This window comes from Podarcis vaucheri, assembly GCF_965113315.1.
Source record: "Podarcis vaucheri genome assembly, chromosome: 10".
Classification (NCBI taxonomy): Eukaryota; Metazoa; Chordata; class Lepidosauria; order Squamata; family Lacertidae; genus Podarcis; species Podarcis vaucheri.
Window position 1 is genome coordinate 52,502,502 of NC_138748.1, and position 22,999 is coordinate 52,525,500.

General features: G+C 44.6%; 1 protein-coding gene across 4 annotated transcripts in view; it reads right to left on the minus strand.

The window, feature by feature from the left end:
* The window catches only part of DENND2A (DENN domain containing 2A), a 65,695-nt gene extending 48,709 nt beyond the window's left edge, over positions 1-16,986 (minus strand). For 2 of the 4 annotated variants that reach the window (XM_082240428.1, XM_082240429.1), the window contains exon 1: positions 16,514-16,930. The gene's annotated coding sequence lies outside the window, so the exon portion shown is untranslated. Of the gene's footprint in view, positions 1-16,513 lie in introns of all 4 variants that reach the window. The other 2 variants (XM_082240427.1, XM_082240430.1) reach the window with 2 other exon arrangements.
* Positions 16,987-22,999: the final 6,013 nt, after the last annotated feature.

The window sequence follows — 22,999 nt, forward strand, 5'->3', positions numbered from 1 at the left end:
GAACTGAAGACACCAGCAATGAAGATGCAAAGCCCTTGATATCGGCAAATGCAACTTTTGGAAGCAAAGAATGGTATGGCCTGGAGAGAAAGAGGTTTTGGTTTTCTTTAAGCCTCTGAAATGTACAGTGGTGCCCCGCTAGACGAATGCCTCGCAAGACGGAAAACCCGCTAGACGAAAGGGTTTTCCGTTTTGGAGGTGCTTCACAAAACGAATTTCCTATGGGCTTGCTTCGCAAGACGAAAATGTCTTGCGAGTTCCTGCGGGGTTTTTTTCCTTTTCCCACCCTTTTTCCCAAGCCGCTAAGCCGCTTATCAGCTGATCCTAAGCCGCTAAGCCGCTTAACAGCTGATCCGCTAAGCCGCTTAACAGCTGATCCACTAAGCCGCTAATAGCGCTAATCCGCTAATCCTCTAATGGGCTTGCTTCGCAAGACGAAAAAACTGCAAGACGAAGAGACTCGCGGAACGGATTCTTTTTGTCTTGCGACGCACCACTGTATGTTTTAAAACACCACAGTGAGGGGAACAGGAAGGTCCTACATCTGGTATGCTATTTTTCAGAAGCTTCTTATTTTCCACCTTTGCAGAACTGCAGGGATATTTCTGTACTTCCAAGATATCACAGCATCCCAAAAAGAAAGTGCTTTGACCAACCCATGATGCTCAGGACTGAGGTCTATTTCACATGTCATGGATCTATCAAACTATGGCTTACAAGCCTGCTGGCTTCCAGAGAGGAGCCTGCACCCACTCTACTCCTCCCTGGACCTTTTCACTCAGAGCGGCGCAGCTGCTAAGATGAGGCTTGGGATCATGTGCTGTTTGAAGCCGGAATCACAGTTTAACAGCATCCCTCCTCCTTTACAATGATCTGTAACCACAGGACAAACCTTGGCCACAGATTAGAGTTTAGGAGGAGACCTTAACCACAACTGCAGCTTTGGACAGCAAGTGAAGCCAAGGTGCACTGCGCTAAAGGAATGGGGAAGGAGCAAAGGGATGTGTGAGCTCCTCTCTGGGAGCTGGAGAACATTTGCATGGCTCCAGCAAGTCATTCTTTGGCTTACTGCAATGATAAGTGTGAAGTCATTAACATGGCTAATGTTTTGCCATTAGGGCATGGCTGCTGGTATCTGCCATACCCCACCCAACAAATCCCAGGAGGCTTCATAAGGGAGCTGCCAGTGGAAGAATTGCAAGGCAGTTCTTCACTTTTGAGTTTAGATAAAAGGATGTGTGTGCATTGTTAGTTAACCATTGACATTAGCTTTACTCAGGGATATTAACTGAACTATTGGCAAGCTTTATGCCCAATAATTTTCTTCAATCTGTTTTAAATGAATTATTACTTGCCGATGGGTGTCCTAGTTATATTATAGTGACAATACAATACAATACAATACAATACAATACAATACAATACAATGAATACAGTATTTCATCATCATCCATCCTTCACCAGCTGGTATCAGGGCAGGTTATAACAATTTCAAATTCAGAATTAAAAACAGTTTTAATGTTTTATATCCACGAGATTAGGGTGGGTCCTGAAAACACAGTATCTCAGGTGCCAAACCCAAAAGCTCTATGTTGAAGAAGCCAGACACCCCTCTATGGGGAGGGAATTCCACAACTTAGGGACTGACACAGAGAATTCCTTCTCCTGGGCCGCCACCACCACCGCTGAACTTCTGAGGGAGGTGGAGCTACCAAGACGGTCCCCTCTGCTGATCTTAACACCTGGGGTGGTCTGTAGGGAAGGAGTTGGTATTTCAGATATGCTGGTGCATTTAGACTGTTATTTTTGCAAACTGTTGTGAGCACAACTCTGTAGAAAATGCAGTAAATAAATAAACCTATGGCTATCATGGAAAGACAAACACCGCTATCCTAAATGTGTGTGTGTGTGTGTGTGTGTAGGTATTAGTAGATACTTGTTTGTATTAAAGAGAGAAAAACGTGCTTATACTTGAGTGGGAAATCGCTCAACACCTCTATACAAAGTTCCTTTCTTACTAAAAGTTACACAGTAATACATCAGTTTAAGAACTGTGTGGTTTAAGAACAATTTGGTTTACAAACTCCGTAAAACCAGAAATAGTGTCCTGGTTTGAGAACTTTACCTCGGTCTAAGAATAGAATCTGAATGGTGGAAGGGCACCGGCGGCGGGAGCCCTCATTAGGGAAAGCATGCCTCGGTTTAAGAACGGTTTCTGTTTAAGAATGGACTTCCGCAAAGGATTAAGTTCGTAAACCGAGGTACCACTGTACTTGGAAACTTGGGGAAAAGTGGTGATCAGTATTTAAGAGAAAGAGATTACCACACATAAAATAAAATTACAGGAACATAAGAGCAGCACTGCTGGACCCAGGCAGTGGACCATCTAGTCATCTGCCAACAGGATGCCCATGGGACGCCTGCAAGCAGGGCCTGAGCACAAAAGGACTCTCCACCCAGCCTTCCTGTGGTTTCCAGCAAGTGGTACTCAGAAGCATCACTGCCTCCAACTCTGGAGATAGAACAAAGCCAATTGTGAGCAAGGTAGCAAGGGACAGAGAGTGGGGCCGGGGGGCGGGGGGCGGGTAAGCACAATATGCAAAACAGAGCCTCTACATCCAGGCATGTAAAGAATTTAGAATCCCACAAATATTAACTTCCCCAAATATCTACAGTCACTTAAAAATGGAACTGAGCATAGGTCAGAGAGAATAACTAAGACCTATCTATTTAGGAAACTGCTGCTGGCCTCCCATTCCTAATCAGTACATTCCCTCCAGCCAATAATACAGAAAGAAAACAGATCCATGAAAACAAATAGAAACCAGGAAAGAAAACCCAAAAATGAACCGCTTTGCTATCACATGCAACATTTTTATTATTATTTTATTTTTTTTAAAAAAAACATTACTAAAGTGTTTAAAAATGCAAACAAATAAGATCAACAAATTTATTTCCATAGCCCAAGTAGCTTATGAGCAACCAAGCCAGCTGAATATGCTTGGGAATAGACAAGAGAACAAAGGTTTTCTCTTTCTCACTGGTGATTCCCCGCCCCCATCCGTGGACAGATGTACTTAAGGCACACAGACTTATCCATTCACTCACTCAATCGTTTTACTAAATTTATGTCCAACCTTTTCTCCAAGGAGCTATTCAAGTTAGTGCACATAGTCCCTTCCTCCAATTTTATCCTCACACAGCCCTGCGCGGTGAGGTAGGCTGAGAGAGTGACTGTCCCAACAACACTTGGCAAGCTTCATAGCCAAGTCCAGGTCTCCCTGGCCTAAGTTCAACACTTGAACCACAAAACAAAATAGGTAGCTAAGGACACATCTCAACGATATTTCAGGAGGTGATCTGCCATTTTGCTAAGAGGCTGTGACAGGTCCCATCAGCACACAGCCCAATACCCAAAAGGAAATGTGGACTCTTGTTTAAAAGTACAGTGGTACCTTGGGTTAAGTACTTAATTCATTCCGGAGGTCCGTTCTTAACCTGAAACTGTTCTTAACCTGAAGCACCACTTTAGCTAATGGGGCCTCCTGCTGCCGCCACACTGCCAGAGCACAATTTCTGTTCTCATCCTGAAGCAAAGTTCTTAACCTGAAGCACTATTTCTGGGTTAGCGGAGTCTGTAACCTGAAGCATATTTAACTGAAGCATATGTAACCTGAGGTACCACTGTATTATGTATGTGTTTTCCACCATCAGTCTCATGCTATTTTCCCCGATTTAAGTCATCCTCTCCATTTAGGGAGGAAAGATGCAGGCTTTCATTGGTTTATAATGATCATTGACTACGTGAGTGTTTGGATTCACCTTGATTTTAAGATGATGGTTCCCTTTCAGGATACCCCCCCCCCTCCAAAGAAAGGAAAATTCCAACAAATGAGCAGGAATTCCTCCGGCTAGGAACTGGAACATTTCTAGCACCTTATAAAGTAATGTTTGGCTGAGGCTGGCTATTAAAGAAGCTGCTAAGAAACACCAGTATTGTCCCATGAAGTTTGCATCATTCTGCTCCATAAATGAAAAAAACAACAACCTGGATTTTGTTCCCTTTTTTAAAAAAAAAGGAGGAGGAATCCCAAGAGGCTGATTACCCAGAGGACTTCCACCCTTCCTGCTTTGTTACATTGTGTATACACAGAGGCGTGCACAGCATACTCCTCTCTTGGCTGCTACAAAACTATTGCTTGGCAAGAAACCAGCTGAACATCTGCAAAGGAGAGGGAGGGTCTGCCCTCCTCTTCTCTTCCAGAACAACTTTAGTGCTGATACCTTGGTACGAGCTTCGTATCCCCCTAACGCAGAAGCCACACCCTAGGCCTACGCAACCATCCTGTTATGCTCATCCTCACCACCCACAATTCCTGCCCAGCTGAAAGCCTTTTCAAGTTATCAGAATGTACTGTAATTGCAACCATTTCACTTATTAAGGGTGGGTGTTTAGTCTTCATCCACCCTGCTGAACATGTAACTAACCTTGTCTTCAACTTTGACTCCGCACTCACCATATCAATTCCTCTGCCAAGTCATATTACCCCCCCCCCCTTTACAAAAATATGAACACTCTCGGCAAAAAATCAAGTTCACACCCTGATCGCCTCTCACCTGGACTAGAATAGCCTCCTCTTCCATTGTCTCACCTCAATCCAGTGTTCTGTTTACCCTACTCCATTCCCAGCTCCATCCTCTGTTAACTCTTGTATGTTGAATTTGAAATGGTATACAGCTCAGGGCATGGAACTTTGCAAAGCGCCATCATCACATGTTAATGGTATTAAGTATTCCTCCTGCCATATGCATTTTACTTCTTCGTCAGAAATTGCATTCGTGTGCCAATCTGATTAATGGATTTTCTTAATTGGACGGTACCATTTGGATAATAACATCACAGCTTACCTATTTTGTGTGTCCCGCTAAACACTACTAAACATGAACATAACATACTGATTACTCTCCCTCCCCCCAAAAACACTTTAAGTGGGTCATGAGGGTCTAATCCTTTTCACTGCCCATTGGTTTCTGTACCCCCAAGTTATGCTCCTACTTGCCAACCCACTCCTCCACCCTGGGTTTTTAGACATTTGCTTACTATAAACAAAATTAACAGTCTTTGTCAGGGCTTTGTTAGAAGCATGCAACATGTCTTTGTATGTTAAAGGTTTTGTTAGGTCCTTAGAAATGTCTTTCAAGCTAGCTCAAAACCGCAACTGGTGCCCTTTCCACCTCTCTTGGCACTCATTATTTCCCCTTAAGCCAAACTCCAGACTGGCTTTGCATGTAGACTACAAATGTTTGCAACAGCTTATGGCACTTTTGCCCCATCAGGCAACATCAAGCCTATCAGGGAAAGACAGACACCTTGGATGAAAATGAAAAAAGGATCTCTCTTTTTAAAAAAATATAACAACACAACAATATCACAGGCGTGTGTTATTGTGATATATTAAGGATAATCAGCAGATTTGAAATGGTTTTCTTTTCAAGAGATGTGTTCTTTTCCCTTTAAATTTTAATCTTAATTGTTAGTTGGGTGCCTCTTGCAGAGTTCAAAGGCTACCCAACAAGTCAGTTACAACTAACACCTGAACTCTCGCCAGGCCTCCGGGCTTTGATCTAGCAGCTCAATTTTTGCAAAGCTTGTCCTAATTGCAAACATTATTGCTTAGGGAGTGTAACCAACAGCTGCACAGGCACCCTGTAGCTCCCAGCAACATCCCTGAACGGCTAGCCAGGGCCAGGGGAGTAGAGAACAGGCCACTATTCATGTCCTTACTGACCACAGCTGCCAAGTGACACCTGAAAAAGGACAAGGTGGTGTTTGCCCTGTGCGGACGATGCACATAAATAATTACAACAGGCTGCTCAAACAGATGTGCACAGGTGGGTGCACCTGCACTGGTCAAAACGGAGGCACTGGCTGGGAATTTCAATGTCCACTATGCTGTTGGTGCTTGCTAAACAATAACTTTAGATGATACCACCAGAAAGAAAAAGAAGAGAGGATGCTGCTGCACAAAACCAGAAGTGGATGAGCCCTAATAGGAGCAACTTCCCTCCTAAAGAGGTGCTATGGACCTGCCAGCACTCTCTTATTCCAACATGCTATCAGGCTGATGTAATCATTGCTATATGCAAGCCTATTCATCCTCAGTCCTGGCAGAGGAGCAGCACAATTATCGCTCTTGCCTGAGTTGCTTGCAGTAATGCAGTTTGTCAGCCAAGATTGTAGGAAGGAAATGGGGAGGTTAACTCTGATGATTTCATGGCTTTGTAAATGCAGTTCATTAAAAAGGCACACAGCTGAGAAGATAAGGAATATACGCCTAAGCCAGGCCAATGCTTCATCTGGCCCAGCGCTATCAATCCTAACTAACCTTGGCTTCAGACATGCATTAGTTGCAGGAAAGCATGATCTCATGGAACTCACCAAATCTTTGACAGATGGAGGGCTGGTTCACAGACATGTATGCTCCAGTTGCCCCTATTTACCAGAGGCAGTCACAACATCCTGGATCTTGTACCTGGTAAATCTGTCCCCATTTTTGCCTTTGGAGGGGCATGTTAAAATTCTGTTAGTTGAGCAAGATTTATCATTCCTTAGAGGTCCAGCTCCTGAAGAGAAATCTTGGACCCAGATCCACCTTATCCCTAGTGTGCATACCTGCAGATACATGCACATCTATGCTAAGGCACCATGTAGTGCACAGCCTGCGATTTCACATGGCAACAAAGATCATCTTGAACTGTTAAAGGTAAAGGGACCCCTGACCATTAGGTCCAGTCGTGGCCGACTCTGGGGTTGCGGTGCTCATCTTGCTTTATTGGCCAAGGGAGCCGGCGTACAGCTTCCGGGTCATGTGGCCAGCATGACTAAGCCGCTTCTGGCGAACCAGAGCAGCGCATGGAAATGCCGTTTACCCTCCCGGAGCAGTACCTATTTATCTACTTGCACTTTGACGTGCTTTCAAACTGCTAGGCTGGCAGGAGCAGGGACCGAGCAACAGGAGTTCACCCCATCGCGGGGATTCGAACCACCAACCTTTTGATTGGCAAGTCCTAGGCTCTGTGGTTTAACCCACAGCGCCACCCGTGAACTATTAGGCAAAGGCAATTATGCTTTCCTATTACAGTCGTACCTTGGTTGTCAAATGGAATCCATTCCGGAAGTCCATTCCACTTCCGAAAATGTTTGAAAACCAAGGCACAGCTTCCAGTTGGCTGCAGGAGCTTCCTGCACTCAGTCAGAAGCTGTGAAAGCCATGTTGGACGTTCAGGTTCCAAAGAACATTCACAAACCAGAACACTCACTTCCAGGTTTGCAGTGTTCAGGAGCCAAAACGTTCGAGTCGCAAGGCGTTCGAGAACCAAGGTACGACTGTATATGTCAGAGGTCAGCAAACCTTTTCAGCAGGGGGCCAGTCCACTGTCCCTCAAACCTTGTGGGGGGCTGAACTATATTTTTTTTGGGGGGGTGGGATGAATGAATTCCTATGCCCCACAAATAACCCAGAGATGCATTTTAAATAAAAGCATACATTCTACTCATGTAAAAACACCAGGCAGGCCCCACAAATAACACAGAGATGCATTTTAAATAAAAGTAGACATTCTACTCATGTATAAACATGCTGATTCCCGGGCCGTCCGCGGGCCAGATTTAGAAGGCGATTGGGCCGGATCCAGCCCCCGGGCCTTCGTTTGCCTACCCATGGTATATGTCTCTAACCAAAAGAACAGGCACTGTCATAGCTTATCACTTGAAGAGTAAATAAACCATCATAATGGGAACTAGCCTAGCCTTCCCCTCTTTTCTCCTCTGGTGTGACTGTGATGAGGTGATCAGGAGCCTTTGCTTCCCATTTTGATTAACCTCAGTTTAGTGATACATCGGAGCCCTAAACTGTGATGAAATCCTAACTACTGTTTGCTGAAACAAGCCAGCTTCATCAATCACATATTGAAGTTGACTTGTTTCAAACAAACCATAGTTAAGATTATCCACATTTTGGGGAGCTCATACAAATATGAGAAGCTGCAGTCAAACAAAAAAGGAAGCGAACCTTTTGAACTGCTCCTCTCAGCCATGCTGGAAGTGGAGAAGGAGGGGGGGATGTGCAGGCCTGGGGAAGGGAGGCTGGCTGGGCTTGTTCCCATTGCGATAAACCATGGCTGAATCATGACTTATGAACACATTCATAGGAGCTGCCTATGTTTCCTGCTCCCTCAATTAGATTCTGGGTTTGGAAGGATGAATGCTTCATCTTCCAAAAGTAGCCCACTTAGAATTACCCACGTGTGAGTGCTCTAGGACCTAGAGCATTCCCAGCATGAACTACAGTACAGATTCAAAGCTCAGCCTGGCCAGATATTCACTTGCTTTTTGTTTTTCCACCGCCTCATCCCCATTTTCTCTTGTTGTGGGCCTCTTTCCTCACACCCACTCTCCTCCTGTCATGTGAGCAAAGTTTCCAGCATGGTTGGCCGGTAGCCAACGCACAAGAAGAGAGAAGAAATCATTCGGGAAAAGCAATTTTCTGCTCCTTTCCATCACATAAACGTCACCCCCTCCCCTCTCCCCAGCTTGCAAGACTACTGCAGAGCAAGAACTTTTGCAGCTGTTTGGATAGCCTGGAAATCTCTTGCTCCATGCAAAGCAGCAGTGAGCTCAGCCCTTCAGTGTTTGGTGAACAAAGCAACATGTTCGCTGCATCACCACTTCCTTTTCTCAGGCCTATCCAATCAGTCCCAAGTCATTCCCCCACAATGGCGCACAAATCTTATGCATCTGTTCACATCAACCCCACTCCTGCCTTATGCACCCACAATTAGAGATGGCACGTTCCACTGTGGCCACATTTCACCTTACTGGACCTCAGCAGAATCTGCGCACCTTCCAGGAATCTTCCACACTACAACCCTGACTTCCCTTATTCCAAGACCAAGCTGCATGAGGAACAGTCACTTGTGAATCAAGTCACCCATTGATACAACTGCAGCTGAACTGGGACTGTGCCATCGCAGTGGCTGAAAGACTGCAATCACTGGAGTTGCCATCAGAAAGTTGCATCTATTGTCTATGAAGATCTTCGTTGGCATGATATTGTTCACCATTATCAGGACACATATCACATGAACCATCTTCCCCGCTCCAGAAGCTCTTCCACAGAAAATAAACAGCCTATGCACTGAGCACCACACATATCTCCAAATCAATCCTATCGCTTAAATTCACAAATACATTTGCAGAGGAGTCAACTGCAGCTGGCTACACTTCACTCTCTTATACACTTCACGCTCTTATAATTCTAAGCCGCAACCGAGCTATCAGTATATGTGTGTGTGTGTGTGTGCGCGCACATGGAGGAAAGATTGTCATTTTCATTCCTTATTTTTCACTTTTCTAAAAAAAGTGTTGAAGAGCATTCACAATCGCTGTCTCTTTTTCAGAGAGAGAATAACCTAACCTGTGTCTTGAGCTACGTCAAGAGGCTTTTTGAAGCTTATTCTATGAACGTCCGCGGTCTAGCACTCGGCATCATTTATGAAACAGTGCTTCTGAAAAACCACTTGAGTTCATACTTCAAGTGACAGCGACATCTAAGTTAAGTTTACTTAATTAAGTTCACCGTAGTTCGCTTTAGCATGAAACTTGCATGAGCAAGCAAAAGGAAGAAGAGAGTTTATTTTGATTTATTTGCTCTCCTTGGTTCCTTCTTATCTGAGCCAAGGACAATGGGATAGTCGTAATGGTTAAGGCATAACCCTCTTCTTTTCAGGACCCTGTTCTCAGAGTGGCCAACCAGATGCCTGTGGGAAACCTGCAAGCAGGACCGGAGTACAGTGGTACCTCGGGTTAAGTACTTAATTCGTTCCGGAGGTCCGTTCTTAACCTGAAACTGTTCTTAACCTGAAGCACCACTTTAGCTAATGGGGCCTCCTGCTGCCGATGCGCCGCCGGAGTACGATTTCTGTTTTCATCATGAAGCAAAGTTCTTAACCCGAGGTACTATTTCTGGGTTAGCAGAGTCTGTAACCTGAAGCGTATGTAACCCAAGGTACCACTGTACAAGAACACTCTCTCCTCTGTTTCCAGCAACTGGTATTCAGATGCAGTGCTGCCTCCAACTGTGGAGGCAGAGAGCAGTCATCATGGCTAGTAGCCTTTGATAGGTCTCTCCTCCAGGAATTTGTCCAACCCTCTTTTAAAGCCATCTTCTTAGGCTGAGGGTTATCACTGCCTGACAGAGGAGCAAGTTCCATAGTTTAACTATGCGCTGCATGAGGTTGGACTTGGTTTTTTCTCTCCTGGCTCTTCCAACATTCAGCTTCACTGCATGCCTGTGAGTTCCATGAGAGATGGAGAAAAACTTTTCTCCATCCACTTTCTCCATGCCATGCAAAAATTGTTAAACTTCTATCACTTCTTTTACTTACCTTTTCTCTAAACTAAAAAGTCGCAAGCACTGTAACCTTTTTTCATTGCTCTATCCTCTTGATTGCGTGGGTTGCCCTTTTCTGACCTTACAATATCCTTTTTGAGTTGAGTACCTTGTTGGTGTAACTCTACAATGGAAACTAATAAAGGGGAAAGAGGGTGGGAGCCAGATCAGTGTTTGTAGGCGTCTAATCAGTTGCTCAGTCTCCCTCCGCTTAGCCTTTGTTCACAACCACATTTTCCAATAGGAAAATGTCATTGCTAGCGGCTGAAGTGGTTGTCTACATGTGTTTTGGCAAGCTCCCACATGCTGGGTGGGTGAGGCTTCGGAGAGGCGGAAACTCAGCTCTCAAAAGTAAATCGATGGGGAGAGATGTAGCGTGTGCAAGGAAAAATTCCATTCAGAGGAGTAATAGTCTAACACACAGTTTCCTCCTACCTTTAGCGCTCTTTGGAACCGGTTGCTCCTCTTAGATTCTGATCAGTCAATGGAAATCCAGGCAATAGGAGATGGAACGTTTTTCACTCAAGTGAGTATACACAGGGAACTTAATCAGGAAATACTTGTTTTTCTTGCTATGAGATTGATCTTCACACCTGTATCTTGGTCTGAAGCTGAAATGGGGGAAGGCTGCTATCTAATATTGTTGTTTTTGAAAATCTAAAGAGATAAACAACTACCTGACGTTTAGAAGACATCTGAAGGCAGCCCTGTTTAGGGAACTTTTTAAGGAATGATGTTTTAATGCAATTTTAATCTCTGTTGGAAGCTGCCCAGAGTGGCTGGGGAGGCCCAGCCAGATGGGTGGGGTACAAATGATAAATTATTATATTATTATTACAAAGCACAAAACTGTACTCCACTACACCAGAGAAGGAGGAACATGGAAGGGTCATGACTCAGTGGTAGAAATTCATTTCATTTAAAATCACGACATGTCTAAGCTTGGCACCCAAAGACAGCACAGGTGCCAGATGAATGTTACTGAGAAGGAATTCTGCAACAAGTGGGGAACCACCAATGAGAAAGAGTCCTACTTCTGAGTAAACATGCACAAGATTCTGCTGAAAGGCTGCAATCCTGTGAACACTTACTTGGGAACAACTCACAAAGTAATGTAACACATACAAAACTTCTGTCCAATCCAATTACAGGAGATACAAATAGATAAAATGAGTGTCAATATAGGTGCAGGAATAAGCCAGCTTTCAGATTTCAGACCTGTACAGCACAATCCAATGTGTGTTTCCTCAGAAGTAAGCTTAATTGTATTTGATGGAGCTTACATCTATTTCACAATGCAGTCTTTGAAACTGAAAATTGCATACTTTTGCAGTCATATCTACTAAAGTCTTTATAAATAATAAAATTATCTCTCTTCCTTTGAAACCAACACAGAAATGGAATACAATGTATGTATCTTCTGTGTGTTTTTGTCATCAATAGCCAAAGGTTTTAAACAAAAGCTCAAGTAATAAACGCAAAATAGTAAATAAGCAATAAGGGTTGGCAGGTCCTGAAAAAGTAGCCGGTTCCACGCCAACTTGCAATTGTGTTACTCCATCAGTTGCTAAATTCCTTGGCGGTTCAAGGAAAGCAGCCACAAAGTTTTACTAGGACAATAAAAACAAAACCCGTCCCAAGCACACTCAGTAACCCTCACAAAGCAAAAGAACCACATGGACTTACCGCAGGAGTATAAACAAAGATTTGTTAACCTGTCATTGGCCAGTACCAAAGTGTAGCACTTTTTTGTGGCTTATCACCCTGGCACAGAAACTTTCAAGGTACCGTATTTTTCGCCCTATAGGACGCACCTAGATTTTTTTGGGGGGGGGCTTCCCCAGCTCCCAGAACGGGTCGGAGAGCGATGGCGAAGGTGTGCGCAGCTTTGGCATCGCTCTGGGAGCTTGCCGGGCTGGGGGGATAGCTTCCTGAAGCCTGGAGAGCAAGAGGGGTCGGTGCGCACCACTCCTCTCACTCTCCAGGCTTCAGCGAAAGCCTGCATTCGCCCCATAAGACGCACCCACATTTCCCCTTCATTTTTGGAGGGGGAAAAGTGCATCCTATAGGGCGAAAAATACGGTATATCTATAGCACACTAGAGACTTAAACTGGTTCAAAGAGTCAATCTGTCTCCCAAGGGAACCCTGGGAACTGGAATTCTGTTGATCTCTAACAGAAAGTTTCAGCATGCTCACCAAATAAGAACCAGGATTCTTGGGGAGGGAAAAGGAGACAGTACAAGTTACCGTAGATAAACAAGTTTGTAGTCTCTCTCTCTGTCTCTCTCTCCAGTGTCTTAGCAAACCTATCCACCACCATTCCATCCTGTAAATCAGGGGTGAGGCATCTCAGTCCCAGGGGCCAAATGCAGCTTCCAGGCCTCTATCTGGCCCTCGGGAATCTATACAGGCCGTCTGAAGGCCAGATCCCCCGCTGGCCCTGCTCTGCACCTGCAAATGCTTTGGCTGTAGCGCATCCTGAAAGTATAATGATGCCTTTTGCTTTAAAGTTAATTTTCTCTTACTTACAGAGATCGCACATTGAACCAAGACTTAAACTTGTTAGGTATTTTGCACTAATACTGACTGGAAAAAATCACTGCCCTCTCCATTTTTTTCTTGGCAAAGTGGTCTAGATGTCACACTGGAAAAGCCAAAACGCCACCCACAAATTGGCAGAGAGGAATTGCTACATCGCCGCAAGCAGCTGGGTTTTGCCCAGGGCAGTGTGATCCTTCAACGGACCTTGCCAAACAAGGGAACAGGCAACCATGAATAAAAGCTTTGGTCTCTGAAAAATACAGTGCCGGATCTTAGGCCACCATGGAAGCATCACAGAAGGTTTGTTCAATCAATCGCTTCCACGGGGCACTTTCTGCAACAGATTGCAAGGGAGGCAAGGTGCAGTGAGGGTTTGGCTACCATAATCAGTTCACTCCTTTTGTTGTAGATGCCTCCACAGTTTATATGTGAATGGGAAAGACATATTAATAAAAGGAGCATGGCTCTGCCCAGTCATATCTTGTTTAACTCTTAACACCCACAGAAAAAGTACAGGGAATGGTTTAAGCGTCTGTAGCAATTCCTCTCTGCCAATTTGTGGATGCCATTAAAGAAAAGCAGATTTTATCCTGGTAAGTGCCTAGACAGGAGACAGTCCTTCCTCACCATGGAGTTTCTAACACAAGCAATGCCAATGTGATGTCTTCCAGATGCTGTTAGACTTCAACTACCAACATCCCCAACCAGCATGGCCAAAGGTAGAAATATATAGAGGACAAGATTCATGGGAGCTGCAGCCCCACAACATCTGGAGAATGTAATAGCAGCCACACCCCTGCTGCAAAAGCATTGCAGCAAACTAGTGATGCTACCTAAAAGAATGTTTCTGACTATCCATTGCACCACATAAAATAAAGACTCAACGATGGCTGGAAGCACACCCAACTTTATCCTGGCACCTGTCTGCCCTAGGCCTACTAATATGTGGGCAGTTTCACCAGGGTTACAAGCAAGGAGTTGATGCTGGACCAACACATCAGTGTCAAAAGCATGACAATAGCAACTCTCCTGGGTTCTTAATCCACCCAAGCCAATGCAAGGAGAAGGCAGCTAGTTAATGGCCATCATTTAAAGGGCACCATTAGCTGGGAAGGTTATTGGGCTTACCAACCGCAACCAAATTCCAAGTGCCACGGAAAGTATTTCATAGTATATGAAACAACTAGTGCAGGTTATTCAGAACGCACACACAGAGGAGTTTCCACTTTTTCCTTCAATTTGTACAGCACATGGATATTTTAAAAAGCAATAGTAACTAACTTCAGTCACACCCATTAATTATCTAGTGCCACCAATGAGAAGCAATGTTCATTTCCAGCCTGCCAAAAAGCACCAAGCATGTATGTTAAGATTAAGGGAATATGATATTGTGTTGACTTTGGATTGAAGTTTATACTATGAGAAGGATGAAAAGCAGCCACTACTACAGCCCTCAGCTCCAAGAGACCCCCTACCCCACCCCAGAACAAAATTATTACTACTTTCCCTCTCTATAATTTGGGCAGAAAAAAATGTGTCTGTCTCAGTTGTTCCACTTTGGAATCTGGTGCTGGAAATTTAAAGCTTCTCAAAAAAATATGGAACATTTCATAGCTACATCCAAGACGAAGCTCTGTTGTGATGCAAGCACCACCGTCGCAATTTTCTAGACAATGGAAATGTGCCATTTGCTACTATATACATGTGTAATTTTTAAAAAATCAATAATTTTGGAGTGGGTAAAATACTTTACAGCCATACAATCCCACTCCCCTCTATGGTAGTCAATTGATCCCATACTACGGTTGGATCTAAAGGCCAGAGATTATTCTAAACACCGAGTCACTTGGGGGCAGAAGATCCAGGGTATGCCTCCATGGTGGCAATTGTATAATTTATATAAAAAATTAACAACATGATATTTTGCTGCCCTTTAAAACAATACAGCACAAAACCTGCTTGAAGCAGGTCACCTCACATTGTCCAATGGTAGGAATGGCCATGGATGAACTTGGAGACTAAACAATCCATTTGTGTAAAATTAGAGCACTGGTCACTGAACTACAGCAGGTTCTGGTGACGTTATTAGAAGAAACGGGTGTATGGGGGGGGAATGGAGGGGAAGAGATTGGATGAATAGGCCCTACGTAAGGAAGTTAAAATGGTATTATACAGACTGTTCATCAATCCCAGGGTGTAACTTTGCTTTCCAAGTGAACTGAGAAATTTGGGGGTTATTACACAACCATTCTGTTTTTTAAAACCTAGTGAATTCCACTTGAGGTTTTTTCCTGCGGTCCCCCATTATTTTTTTACAATCTTTTTTTAAAACAACAACAGTTGTCCCTATTTTTTATAGCAGGTTTGTGAAGACCTTCTCACTTTTTAACAAGATGAATGGAGAGAAGATGGATTATTTCCATGCAATGCTTTACTCATCACTTCAGTTTATGTTCCATCGAAAGAGAAAGAGAAAACACCTAATTGGACTCAATTCTCTAAATAGGGTTTAAAAGTTAATAAAACTAAAGCACACTGCAGTAAGAATGAACAGACCTGGAATCAGCTAGGCTGAACCCCTTTTATCTGCTGCTCCTGAAAACGGAAAAGCAAACTCAGCAGCTTTTATGCCAGAAAGTTTTATCTGCATTCCTAAGAGCACCGAAAATGTGGGCGAAAAGGGAGGAGGGTTCCCCACGCCCACTGGTGTGACCCACACAATTCCTTTTAGCCAAGCCTGTGGATTTGGTAAGGAGACTTTCCCTTCTTTGATGGGTGGGGGAGGGGGAGGGATCCAACAAGATTCTGTGGCATTTTGAAACCCGTGCTTTTGAGGTAGCCATTTCGATGACGATTCACAGCTTTTCGCAATAAGTCACCCTTTCTCCACTGTGGAAACGTCTCCCGCCTTCAAGCGAGTCAGAATACCCCCCAGTTCTCCATAAATCCCAATGGATAAATCTGCAGATCAGTTCCAGACGATCCCGCCACTAGGAATTCACGCACACATTTCCAGAGGGCAACCCGACCTGCTCTCCTCCTTTTCTATCCTCCACTTCTAAGCCAAAAGTCTAGAGACCATTAGTCAACTACGGGCACCTCTGGCTTTAAGGATCTTCACAAAAAGGGGTGTTCTTCGGATGCTCGCATGCATTTCTTCACGTACTGTACTGTAGTTCCCCATGCGGTCCGCCAGCCCAGCTGCAGAAGGTGGGGAGCAGTGCCTTCCTGCTGAAGGGGGCTCCTGCCCCACACCACCGTCCTGCCCGGCCACCACCACACCAACTAACCACGGGGTGTCACCTCCCTCCCCCCCCCCCGAAGCCAAAAGCGACCCGGTCATTTTGCACAAGCAGATCCCCTCCCCCCCCCAGCCCGACAGAGCCTTCCCCAACCCCCCTCCCACCACAAGCTGCAGGATTTGGCACATGAAGCCAGACCTCCCCCCCCCCCAAAAAAAAAAGAAACCCCGAGCACGGCAGGGGCAGAACCGCCCCCCCCCCCCGCGCGCGCCTATACCTACCTTGCTCAATGGCAGTAGCCGGCCTGTCCCCCCATCTGCCTTCTGTTCTCATCTTGGGAAACTCCAGCCTGGCGACTCCAGCAGCAACAGCAGCAACAGCAGCGACCGAAGCAGCCTCTGCTTGCATAGTTCCCTTTGCTCTGCTCTGCTCGCCCCCGCCGTAGTTCCTCCCTTTTGTTAACAGAGCCCCCTCACGGATTTTCAAAGGATTTCCCTCTCTCTTTGCAACCCCGTCTGCTCCATTAGAAAGGATCAGCTTCTTCCACGGCGAAATCTTTCCAAGTTTCCCTTTCCCTCCTCTTGCTGTCGCTGCTGCAATTCTCTCCCCCCTCAAAAAAACCCCCCATCAGCTGCTTTTCTCCCCGCCCCCCATCCCGACCGCTTCTTTTCCTGACTTTATGGCGCTCTCTCTTTTCCTTCCCCCTCCAAAGCCTAATACCACCTCCTTTCTTTTCCCCCTCCCCCTCTTTTCTTTTCTCCTCCTCCTCCTCCTGTGTCTTTCTTCCCACCCTTCCCTAGCCTGACCCATCCTGACTCTTTCCCAGTGAGCTAATCTGCAGCTGGCTGAAGAGCAGGCCGCATTGCCATGGCAACCCAAAATACTCGAGGATTTACGGGGTGGGGAGGACCGCAAACAGGACCTGCTTGGGGACAACATTTGGGGGTCAGGGTGTGGTGGGGAACTACGGAAGGGGGCTATCCGTTCCAGTTCCTCCACTTCTGCCATAAAAAAAATCATAAAAAATTTATTACTATTATTATCACGTTTCAAGTGCATCCCTAGCCAAAGTTGCTTTGCAAAGTTGCTCAGAGGACTTTTATCAAAATTAACGTTTCCCCTCCTGCTAAAGATCCGTGCCCGAGAACACTTATTCTCAGATTATTTACCTTGAAAATTATGTAGCCACATATATCGCCACACACACACACACACACACAGCCATAAGAGGAGTGAAATAATTCATTTCTTCAGGAACTGTTTATGTATGGCATAAGGACTGTGGCTCCACAGAAATGGAAGCATGCCCAGATTTCTTGGGGTGGGGGTGGGGAGATGAGGGGCACCGCGCCCTGGAGATATTGGGCAATTGCGCCGGTGGTTTACTGGGAAGAGATCTTAAAAGCGGTGCACTCTTGATATATTCCAGGTCCCTTCCTGGATAAACATATCAGATTGCCATTTGCTAAGCTGTAATTTATCACACGGTACGTATAACCATTTGGAAAGCTGGTGGTGATATCCTGCCAAGCAGCGAGACGGCATCCCCATATTTTTGATTAGGTGAATCCAGGCAGTTAAAAAACGCTACAATTAATGTGGTTCCATTACAAACTGTGTTAAGTGGTTTTCTCACTGTCTCTGGCAGCACAGACACCATGCATTTAAAACACATTTGCCACCCATCCCGCAAAGAATCCTAGAAACTGTAGCTAGTAAAAGCGGTTGGAAATTGTAGCTCTGTGCAGGATAAACTTCAGTTCTAAGGATTGGGGGGGGGCTTTAAATACACGGCACCTCATCTCTCTCGCATACTCCATCTCTCTGGTTATAATTTCCACTAGGGTGTTCATCTATAAAATCATTTACATGCCACCTTTGGGGTCATAGCCTACCGTACAATGTCATAAAAACTAACATTGCAATGGGCAGCCATGTTGGCCTAACCTGGGGATAGAGCAGATGCAAAAGGTCCCAGGTGTCTGCAGGTAGGGCTGAGAGAAACTCCTGCTTGAAACAACCACTGCCAGCCCGTGTCAACAATACTAAGTTCAATGGGCCAATGACAGCTTCCTAGGTTCCTATTGCAGCCAAGAAGGGGGGGGGGGGGAGTGTCTTGTAGTACCTTGAAGTCTTAAATCTATTATGGCATAACTTTTCAGGAAATGAAATTATTCAAGAACCAGTAGAGTCACTTTTTCACCTCCAAGCACCCTCTGTTGCCATCCTGAACAACTGAACTTCAAAAGGGATTGACACTGACATAAAAACCCCACGTATATGCCAAGCTGACAAAATGACAAGATAGTGTGCAAGTTGACCACCCGCCCTTGCCCTCCGCCCTCTTCCCCTACCTTTGGATATCATATTGTTTTACATTTTTCATTGAATGTAACCAAAAGACTTTATAATCTGAGAGAGAGAGAGAGAGAGAGAGAGAGAGAGAGAGAGATTGCATGTTCTTTGTAGTTCATGAAAATCTTTTAATAAAAATTATTTCAAAAAAATAAAAAGGGAGACTCCAATATGAAAGTGCCAAATTACAGCTTATCAGTAAATTCAATTCTGAAACCTGTGGCTTGAATTGTACTGTTCCCTGCCTCATTGATTAAATTGAATTAATTAAACAATTAACTAATTTTAGCAATGTTAAAGGCATCGGGCTCTTCTGCATTTCTTCTGCATTCCTCCCTTCCCTAAATCAAGGCTTCTGGTATGGAAACAACTGGCTAGGAGTGTCTGTGTCCTAAACTGATCTTCACAAAATGAAGATAAAGCACCAGTGCAGTTACTATACTTCTGTTGGGGCATGATAACATATCAAACCCTACATAAGGTTCTATGATCGCCATCTACTGGAACTAGTCACAACTCCAGGATACTGTACAGGGTGCTTTCAGCCTATCACTCTTCTGCAGGAGAGATTCTAGCTTATAATAGATCTTTAGGCTTATGCCTAAATGTAGTTTAATGGGCTTTTTCGCCCTTACACAGCTATGGGGAGCCTTTGACCCTCCAGTCGTTGCTGAACACACTCCCGCCATCCCTGTCCAGATTTAAAAATAGGGGAACACCAGACCTCAGCGCAACCTGAAATCAGCTTTGCATCTGGCAGAATCTAACACCATCCTATACATGTCTACTCAGAAGTGACTTGGAAGTATTTAAGTCAATGTAACTGGGAACAGGATTTCAGCCTAAGGCTGCATTTTGTTTTAAGAATGTTGGAAACTACAAGCTTTGGGATTTAACATCATGGCTGTTTTGATCTCACTCTCCTACGCATTTGTCTTCGCCGTGGCTAAATTATTCCTGGTTAAATGTGTTCAGGATTGCAACTGAAATCTCTGAGTAGGGAAGGAATATATATATATTGTCTCCAAACACACAAGCACATAGGCATTGCACAATGCATAGTGTGCCATTGTAAACACAGCTGCTGGGTATTTTCCACCCCACTGATAACCAGTGGTAAGATTATTCTACTTTTCTAGCATACTTCAAAATAAAACCTTCCTGATTTTTCAATCAGTGGAGGACAGAAGTATTACAGAGGAAAGGCAGAACAGAGCTTTCAATAACAGGGTGTAACAGTTGGGGGTGGGGCCAGGGTCAATGGCTGGGGGGCAGAAGGGCAATTTGGATCCTGGGCCTCAAACAGACCCTCAAATTTAGACACTTCTTAACTTTTTTGGCATTTGATTAGTTCTGCAACTTGTTTTTATGTAAAGGTAAAGGGATTCGAACCGCCAACTTTCTGATCGGCAAGCCCTAGGCTCTGTGGTTCAGACCACAGCGCCACCTGCATCCCTTTGTTTTTATGTGTAGCAGATCAAACTGGGGTATCCTCTCAATCCGGAGCTACAAATTTAAGCAAATAAGAGATGTGATTTGGTAAAAGAGAACTTTTTTGTTAACTGATGCAGAGGTTATCATATGCTTAATATCAACTTTGACACTGCAGGAAAGCAAGATTTTCCCTTAACAAGTAATGTATTTCAACAGAAAAAGGCTAGAAAAGCATTTGGTTATTTTTTTATTATTATAAAAAAAAAACCAATTTGTGTTTCACTCTTCTTATTTTTTGTGTGCTTTATTTTGTTTTTGAGTGTCATTATTTTTGCATGGCAGCATTTATTATGGCTTGGGGGCCTCAGAGGCCAGAAAAGGCCAGGACTTCTTTAAGCCTCTGAGAGGACCAGGATGGGGTTTGTGCAAATTTCCTTGGTGTGAGAATTAGGATACAACAAATATGCTGAAGTAATACACACTAAAGAGTCACCGTCCCCCCTCCCCCCCACCTTTGGTAAGTGTCTAAAAATTATTTCACTGAGCAACCCAGAGGAATTCTCATTCTTGGCACAGGATACATTTCTGGTAGATTGTGTCCATCATGTTGCTGGAAGATGATGGCATTTCTCCATGCCTATATGAATCCAAGCTCTGTGTAGCAGCATTCTAGACCTATTTTATAGAGCAGTGTCCAAGAGACCCAAACATCACAGACAAAGACCCCATTGTGTCTGACAATACGGAGTATAGTTTTCACCCCCAGGGCCTTTGTGCTTTACAAAAGGAGCACCGACTAGCCTTTGACACAACACAGAAACAAGTTCTTTGGGAAAGCCTGTTCTTTTTCTGTATTTTGCTGGCAGAGATAAGCACAAGAAAGAAGACATCCTCTATTACACTAACTGTAGGTGATGGCTGTAAATCACCAGCATTTGTGGAGAGTCATTTCTCATTTTTAATACCTTATATGCTTATTAAAGGCCACTTTTCTTTCCTCCCCTCCCAGAATCTGCTCTGGAGCTCCACAGCTGTTTAGTTTTTTCAATGTGAAACTAGCATTTTAGCTCTCTCTCTGGTTAGCTTTTTTGGTGGTTTTGTGTGCTGGTGTGTTTAATAATTGGAGTGATAGCCAAATATGTCTTACTCAGAGTAGGTCTATTAAAATAAATGAATTTAAATTACTAAGTATCAATTCAACAGGTCAACTCTGAATACAACAAAGGCAGTGTAAATACGAGACAATATAGAAATATATATTGCAATAGAGAAACATAGAAATAAAATAGAGAAAATAAATGACCGCTGAACCCTGTAGAGGAAACAAAATATATTGTGCATTGAACTTGTCATCTTGCTGCTGATCTTTTTCCGATTCCCAATATTTTTAATCAGGAAATGGTCTGGTCATAATGTAAATAAATAATTTTGGGCACCAGCAAGGTTATATTCCAGTACAAGGTAACTGAGATTTAGCTTGAATCTTAGAATTGAAAGGGTCCCTGAGGATCATCTAGTCAACCCCCTGTGATGCAGGAATATGCAGCTCTCCCTTACGGGGTTCAAACTGCAACCTTGGCATTATCAGCACCATGCTCTAACTAACTGAGCTATCTAGCTTGATTTAAGTTATTGCACCTCCAGTTCATTCCATGCAATCAGTTTTCAGAGGTTCCCTATTTCTAGGTAGCGGCAGCTGCACCAATCCAGCAGTGGCAATTATCAGCATGGGGGCCTCAGAAAGCATAGGGCCCAGGCTGCTACACCGATTCTTCCATGGCTGGCAGGGTTGGGCTTGGGCCAGTGAGGGGTCTGTCTGAGTTCCTTGGCCCACTGCCAGTGACTCACCTGGTCCAGTGCTGGAACCTGAGCTGAATGATTGCCACTGGAAAACAATACGAAAGGCTATGTATTATGTTGAACAACTGGCATCTCAGTTTTGACTCGCAGGAACCAGAAAAGTTCTTCTGTTGCCTGAGAGATTCAGGATTTTCTGCATCCTTGAAGCTACCGTCCCTTCAAAAAACTGTGGCTGTTTTGCAGCCTTTGAAACTACAAGTCTTATCAGCTCCAGGCAGCAAGGGCAGCAGGTGTGTTGTCCCTACAGTGGGATGTGGGTGGGTGGGAAGGCCCCAAGCTAAGATACTTTTTTCATTAAAAAGGTAAAGGGACCCCTGACCATTAGGTCCAGTTGTGACCAACTCTGGGGTTGCGGTGCTCATCTCGCTTTACTGGCCGAGGGAGCCGGCGTACAGCTTCCGTCATGTGGCTAGCATGACTAAGCCGCTTCTGGCGAACCAGAGCAGCGCACGGAAATGCCTTTACCTTTCCGCCGGAGCGGTACCTATTTATCTACTTGCACTTTGACGTGCTTTCGAATTGCTAGGTTGGCAGGAGCAGGGACCGAGCAACGGGAGCTCACCCCGTCGGGGATTTGAACCGCCGACCTTCTGATCGGCAAGCCCTAGGCTCTGTGGTTTAACCCACAGCGCCACCCGCGTCCCACTTTTTTCATTAGAGGGGGGCAAAATAACGCTGGAGGTCTAACTGATCACAACAATTCAGCACTTGGAAACAAAACCAGTCCTACAATTCAAAAGGCTACATATGCTTCCATCTAGCGGCCATACCATCTATTGTACAACAGCGTTTTTTAAAGCAGTCGTTTGCACTGACAGACAGTAGTATTTTTCCGGTGTTGGAGATAAGGTGTCAAAACCAGATCCCAATTCTCCCTGTAGGAAGAGATATGGCTGAGTGGGCAACAGCGGCTGACCCTAGATATTTCCAGGCTTGAGTGACAAAGGAAATGCATAACGTCAATAAGGAGTTTCAAAGCCTTGCATCACACCAGAGAACGCCCTGCAAACAGACCAGCTGGAAGGAAGGGCATCTGAAACGGACAAAAACGCTCATCCTATGGTTCGGTTGCTTAAACTTACAACCATCCCGTGGGGCCAATTTGAATAAAATG